Source organism: Notothenia coriiceps, unplaced genomic scaffold, assembly GCF_000735185.1.
Source record: "Notothenia coriiceps isolate Sejong01 unplaced genomic scaffold, NC01 NC01_scaffold00019448, whole genome shotgun sequence".
NCBI lineage: Eukaryota > Metazoa > Chordata > Actinopteri > Perciformes > Nototheniidae > Notothenia > Notothenia coriiceps.
The window spans coordinates 45,934-53,497 of NW_011352149.1; positions in this window are offsets into that span (position 1 = coordinate 45,934).

A 7,564-nucleotide genomic window follows, 5' to 3' on the forward strand; every position below is an offset into this window, starting at 1 on the left:
TAATGCGTTCACAAGATAGCGTAACATCTTATTAAGTGTTTAATTTATGAATTATTGCTACATTAGGGATGTGAAATCATAGATGTATTGTGTTTGCTAACCAGTTAGCAATATAATTCTTATAGACAACCAAACTCATAAACTAACTAAGCTAACGGTATAGCCATAATATGATCTAACTAAACCTTATCAGTGATTTCACTTGCAAATAGCTAAATATATGCAACAAAATAATTTGCGAAATGTACTAGATTATGTGATCGGACTGCACAATGAATGTATAGTAACTCCTTACCATAACATAACATCCATGGACTGCATACAATAACCACTAGGTAGTTTTGATTCACTTTAAACAATGCTAGCTAACATTACCCAGCTGTTCGATGTAGTACAGAATATATTACACTCATGGATTTAGCTAGCTACACATTTCACATTAGCTGGAGAGTACCTCAAATTACTTTTAAAAATCTTTAGTTGTCATGTTTTTGCTGTTATTTCCGAAGCAGCTAACAAATGTTAGCACATTTTCAGGTCCATGCTGGTCAGAACTCAGAACATCATTCAGGGATTGCCCAATGGACATTTTGGAGACGCAACCAAGCGTTCCATTCCGGGGCTGCACGATATTGACCAAAGATGGTATAAATGTTCAGTTACAGTCAAAGCTACATGTCGTACAAGCACTTTTCTTTTAACAGATATAATTTGAAACGACATGATACAGCCAGACTTGAATTACTGGAGTCGGACTCTAGTGCCGATTTTTGGGACTTGTGACTCGACTCGGACTCGCGCACCGATGGACTCGGACTTCAACTCTGACTTTCACATTGACGATGCGACTTGGACCTGGTCTCAAGTAGGGTTGCCAGAAACTGACCATGATCAAAATCGATTATTCGGCAGCCCTGGCGAATAATAATCGATTATTCGACCGACCTGTGATAGACCAACGTCTTTTCGCAGAGCTTGCATTTAACTTCCTTTGGACTTGTAAGTTCGAAGTAGTTCCACGAGGACGAACTATTTTTACCTGCCGCTTTGTTCATCTTTAGTCGCACGTGTGAGGGAGATTTACTATATATTTAGTAAATGCCTTGCCTTTAAGGTAAATGTATTTTTTTATTAATTTATGACTTAATTTAGAAATGCAGTCTTGAAATCAAAAATAGAAAGCTAAAGTCTTCAATTATAAGTAACAAACTGAATATTTGATCCTATTTCCAGATCGTCATATCCTTATATTAAATGTTTTAGTTCTTGTGGGGTTTATGAGAGACAAACCAAGTGTTGTTGATTAGAAGTGATAATAGTTATAGACGTTATTTTTTATTGAAATAAAATCAGGAGTTTACAATAAAGCTACAAACAGAGTACTACAGATGATAGGAACAAGAGGAAGGAGACGTGACGGGAAAATCCTCTCGTGAAGAAATAGGAGAAGGACGTCTTGTGACCTTTGACCCACCTCTCCATGCTCCCTGGTGCGGCCCTTCGGCGTGTCCTCGGGCAGGAAGTAGAGTCTGGCGCTGGCCAGCAGGTGGCGCCGTGTCTGGTCCTCCCACAGCAGAGTCACCTGCACACGAAGAAGAACAACCGCAACATTTACACACTGACGTCCGGGAACCTTGGACGACTGATATCCATGACTTGAGTTTTCAGAAAAGCAGTAAAAGTAATTTATTTAGTGTTTGAAGTCCTTTGAAAAGTTATTCTGTGAACAGAGAACAACATGGAACCTTCAAGCTGATAAAGTACATTATTACACACAGAAAAAAAAGAAGAAGTTACACTTGATAGACCACATTTTTTTTTATCATGTCAGGCTGGGTTAATAGATAAGAGTAACCCAAATGTTGGTGCTAGGTACTTTGGATATTATGTGATACTTGATTAAGCGCCAACATAAAACCTGTGTTTCTGCAATGACACTAAAACTAAACAAAAAAGGTGGCATCCTGAAATTATTATTATTATTTTGCCCAAAAATGTGCAATTTACAGTGGAGAAAACCAAAACTATCATTACAACATATTTGTTTTATTTCTCCGATAACTAAATACATGACTATGAAAATGTTTGATTGTTTGGGTACTATATAATTTGTGATGCCATTTCAGGCAGTACTACAAAAGAATAATTTCCAGGAAATATTATATGTACTATATTACAATGTCAGTAACCTTGAACAATATGTCAGGGAGTGAGATATGCAAAGTTTCTCAGATTTAAAATGATAGTCTACAGCCATGTTAGCATAATGCATTTAATCATGGGCTTTGGCATGGACTTAAGTGGTTTAATATTATAATTAATATTGTTTTTTATAATTACTACAATTATTATCATCATTTCTGGACAAAGCTAATTTTTTGGTAGCCCTTAAAAAACTTCAAGGCCTATTTTGTTCTAGACTGAGAAACAAACACAGCTAACGTTGCTAAAAACATAAAAGATGAAAACACAATCCGATCAAGGACAAAAGAGAAATATGATACTCATTCGGGCTGAATATTGAAGGTCTAATAACAACTTGGGAAAATAACGTTGTGGTCTAAGTATAAATCAGGATAAGGGATGAGGAAACAGGAAAGAAAAACAGGAAGTGTCCGACAGAAAGACAAATATTCGGCCAAAAACAGAAAATCTACGACGTCAGATTGAGCCTGAAAACGCTGAAGGATGGAGAGGAAAAAGAAAACGTTATGCGAGTGTGATCTGAACTGAAGGGAACAGATTGTGCAGGTTTTGAGGTCACATGTTTCTTGGATGAATCACAATGAGATTTCTTGAGGTTTTTTTTGGTTTTATTCATTAACCATGCTCATCCAGAGTCTCGTACTTTGGATAAAACACTCCACTGTTCGGGGTTTACTGCATTTTCTTTCCAATACAATCAAATTTGAAAAAATATTTAAATCTTATGACGAGCAGAGAAAGAGGATTTATGCTTTGAGGAACACACTGAAAGCCATTTCATTCAATATTCATTGTATAAATAAATAAGTGGATACGGAATAAATATGGCTATGAAATATATCCACACAAATAAATAAGGCAATAAATATATAAATGCTAATATAAATGACTCACAAGTTCAGAAAATAATGAAATACAAAGGGAGCAACGTGATCCCTGACATTAACTGAAGGCCAATCTTCAGGGAAATATCATTTGAATATAAGAGATGGAAATCAAGAGCTGTGAAATATGCAAATAATGTGCGTTAGGAAATAAAAATCCCCTGGAATCATAAAAGTAGTTCTATCAAAATCGTTCTTCTAACGTTTTATTAAATATAAGATATTTCTTTAATTATTGCATTGTTTATACTTGAATATTTAGGATCCATTACATAGATGTGTCCTTTAGATTGATCTCAACAAAACTATTTCTTACACCGTGTGTCCTATTTCATAATACTAATATGTTGCATAAGAGAGGAGCATTATAAATAATACATTTATTAAAAAGGGTCTTTGTGCTTGTTTTAACTTTTACTCTTATTTTCTGAAAGCATTTGATTCAGGCATTTAAACAAAGACATTCACTGTCAATAATAGCTGTTCCTATAAAGTACCTTTCATGCAAGATGCAGCCCAAAGTGCTTTACAAAGCAAGATAAGAATACATGAAATCAATAAAAATGTGTACAAAATAAGGAGTAAAATACATACAAGTTATCAAAGCAAAACGGAGCGACTTGGATCACAAAACACTCAAACATCAACAATAATACCACTGAAATATCCAAATTAAAAAGATAGGTTTTACATTTGCTAAAAAAAATTCCAATACTACTAACCTGAAAGCCGTCTCATTAACAGCTTGTGACCTAAATTGACTAAATTTAGCCTTGCCGTGGGATGCAGACTCAATAAAACATACTATTATTCTTCTATAGCGCAGTGTGAGCAGGCAGGAGAGCAGCAGCGTGACCCATTTAGGGTTCTGTTATAGTGTGGGTTACATGAACAAAATGTGCATTAAGATCAACTAATATGTCATGGGTGGTACTACTCGTGTGAAAAACACTAGAATAATGACTGTAGATCAACTCACCCAGGTCCCTCCAAGTCATGCCTCGCTCTTTTTTGGGCAAAAACATTCGCTGTCATTTGATTGGCAGTAAATACAGATTCTGAGATTTTCGCCTATCAGGTGAAAAAATGAAGAATACCGAAGATCTCCGTCCTTTTCTTAATTGTCCTTTTTTAAAATAAGAGTTAAGAACATCACAACTTTCGATATTTGTTTGACGTGCAACTTAAGACATGATAAAAAATGTCTTCCGATTGGCGCCTATTCTTTGAATACAGCGGAAATTGGGCGGGGCAATCATTTCGCCAAGCTGTGATTTATTGCTGCTCTCGGAAAAGCATCTAACTAAAGACACTATCAAGATGCATTATTGGAAGTGTAGTATCCAATGTTTATGGAGCTTGGGAATTCAAGTCAGGGTATCTCTGTGTCTGCCGCTTCAATTCAATTGTTTTAATAATAATATGCCCTTTCCTTACCACAACTTATAAGAGTATCATTCAATGGAGTAATATAATTAATCAAATAAATCAACATCGACATAAAACAACAATACTAGGGGTACATCTTAAGACATGTTTTATAATCTATCGATTTGTTTATTCCCCTTAATAATTAGTAAATGTTTGGAAAACTGTAAGAAAAAAACTACGATTTCCACAAGCCAATGATGACGGTTTCATACTGCCCGTTTTGTCTTAAACCTAAATATATTCACTTTACGATCACACAGAACAAGATAAAGCAATGAATACTCACATTTTAGAGGCTGGAATCAGGTATGTTTAGCATTTTTGCTAAGAACAAAACAAAAAGAAAACTGAAATGGTAAATAGACTAATTGGATAGTCGACTTTTCAGCTCTAAAATAATTACAGAGAGGGGGAAAAAGTACTCCAACTATAAAGTGCCAACAGTATGAAGCCACGTCTTTACTCCACATTGTGACTAGCAGCTAACTTTCGAAATGCTCTAATTGTCCAATTTAAAATCAGCCAAGGTCCGGTTACCACACTACCAAACATAACTGGTTGGACTCCTCAATGAAATGATCCACTAGCATTTATCAAAGAAGCATACAGGTTTTCTGGGCCGCAATCGCAAGTGACTAATAACCACTACTTTAAAACAGCAAAAAACGAACAAGCTAAAAACCACGTATCTGAAAAATATTCTCCTGATAAAGTACATAATGGCTAATGTGTTAGCAATAGCTGCCTGTTCACAAAACCACCACAGCAAAAGCAACCTCACCTTTCGGAAAGAAGTGTTTTTGTCCAGCCAAAGTCCGATTTGAACTCTGTTTTAGCTCTGTTTTTGGTCTCAACCAACTTCTGAAGACACAATCTGTCTTTTTAGCTGTTAAATGCACCATTATGTTCAACAGCTAGTCCATAGTAAAGATAAAGGAGATATAGGAAGTGTACAGTGGCCAAAATCACTCATGACAGCGGTGAGAGTGAACCAAAGCAAGGTAAGGTTTGCAGATCGGAAGACAGAAAACAAAGGGCTGAAATAGGCTAAGAAAGACCTCTTAAACTCTGAGGGGAGCAGCAGAGTCAACTCTTTGTGGGTTTATTAGTATCGTGGCACGTTTGAGCAGGTGATCTCACCTCAGCGATGCACACGGGATCCTGCGGTCCACATCGGATGAAGTAAAACTCGCCGAGCTTCCACACCTGTGCCGGTCCGTCGGGCTGAGGTCTGCTGCTCACCGACTTGTAGAAGGCGTAGCTGCCTCGCTGGCAGGAGGGGGCACCCAACCACTGGAGAGGAAGAGCAGATGATGAGGAGGAAGAGTCAACTGTGCCGCTCTACAGGCACCCATGGCATTATCACAACTTGAGTTTGGCATTTAATAAGCTCTGCAGCACAATCGCACAGCAGAAGGTTGCTGCCATAAATGTTGGAGACAGAAACAACATCTGCAGCCGAGTGGAATCTCAAGAAGACTGAAAAAAAAAAAAAAATGTAGAGACGAGATTTTACAAATCTAACCCTCCATAATGTCGCCAAAACAAAGGGACCATGACTGCTGATAAAACTTGCTGAAGTTCTGTGTGCTAGCTAATTAATGGATTTCATTTATTCAAATTACAAATCAGAATAAGAATTCCTTTACTTGTCTGTCAACGGGGGACATTTACGGCATTAAAACGGCAAAAGTACTGCCCAGATTAAAGTAAAAAGAGCAGTGTTTCCCCTACCATTGTCTTGAAGGGGCGCTGTGCCCCGCCATCGGAGCCCCGCGCCCCCCCCTGAAATTCAAGGTGTTTTTTTCTCTATATTAGGGCTGTACCAGAATATCCGAATATTCGTTCGTTGGAGTACTATTCGGGTTTCAATTACGTTATTCGGATATTCGTTTTGTTCCCGTTTTTTTTCCAAATTAAATTTATTGAAATTTCCAATATCAACATAAGAGCTTGTGCCTTTTCGGGGGTGCTAACACTTAACCATTATCGTTTACTTTCTCCGTCTTTATATGTAGATATTACTTTTCTCCGTTAATCTCCATCACGTTGTTTCCAAAGCAAAGACAACTTCCTGTCAACAGCGCTACCTCTCCTTCAAAATAAAAGCATGTCCATAAATAGGAAGCCAAGCCAAATTACACTTAAGACATATACAACTGCAACGAAAGTAACCAACACAATGCGATATCCTTTTCAATTTCAAAGAACACAAATTGGGTTACATTAACAAATAACTATAAAACAACAATTCTGTAGAATAACAAAATGAATGAAGCGGTTCGCTGCTGATTACTACTTACTTACTACTGTGGTTTGTTTTTCACTGTGTAATACAGTTCATTATTCAAAATGTTAGAGTTCCTTATTTGTATACTGAAACTTGCAAAATAAATAAAAAACCTGGAATTATGCATTTGGGACTTTTTTTTGCTTTCTCTTGTTGTATTGAACCCGTACCGAACCGTGACTAGGGATGGGTATCGTTTGAAATTTATCGATTCCGATTATCGAATCCGGTTCTTATCGATTCCCCGTTTCGATTCCAAAATTGTAAAAGAGGTCAAACGTTTAGATAACAAAAATATCTTTATTCTTTTAAGCTTTTACTGAAATTTTTACAAATAAAAAAATATGCATGCAATACAAATGTATTACACAATAGCTGTGCTTTATTTTAACTGAAAGCTATTAACAGGCATTACACTGGCAAGCTATTAATAGGCGTTACACTGTGCCTTGTCTTTTTTCTTTTTTAGTGTATGGGAGCCTCACTTCAGAGCGTCTTTGGTGTTATGAAAGTGACTGAGCCTGTGAACTGTCTACTGGGAGGGGCCGGGGAAGCTCACTGCGGGGGGCAACTGTGGACCCTCTGTCGCCTGTCAGCGCAACTTACATGATGCAGTTTTTAAAAATTAAGGGCGGTGCCGGACGTCAGCGATCAGAGCCCAGCGTCCAATGGCCTGCTGATGACCGCGGCCATTCTTTGATTCTCCAGAACACACAGGATCTGGCCGGTCCTCCTACCCTGTGTATCCACCGGG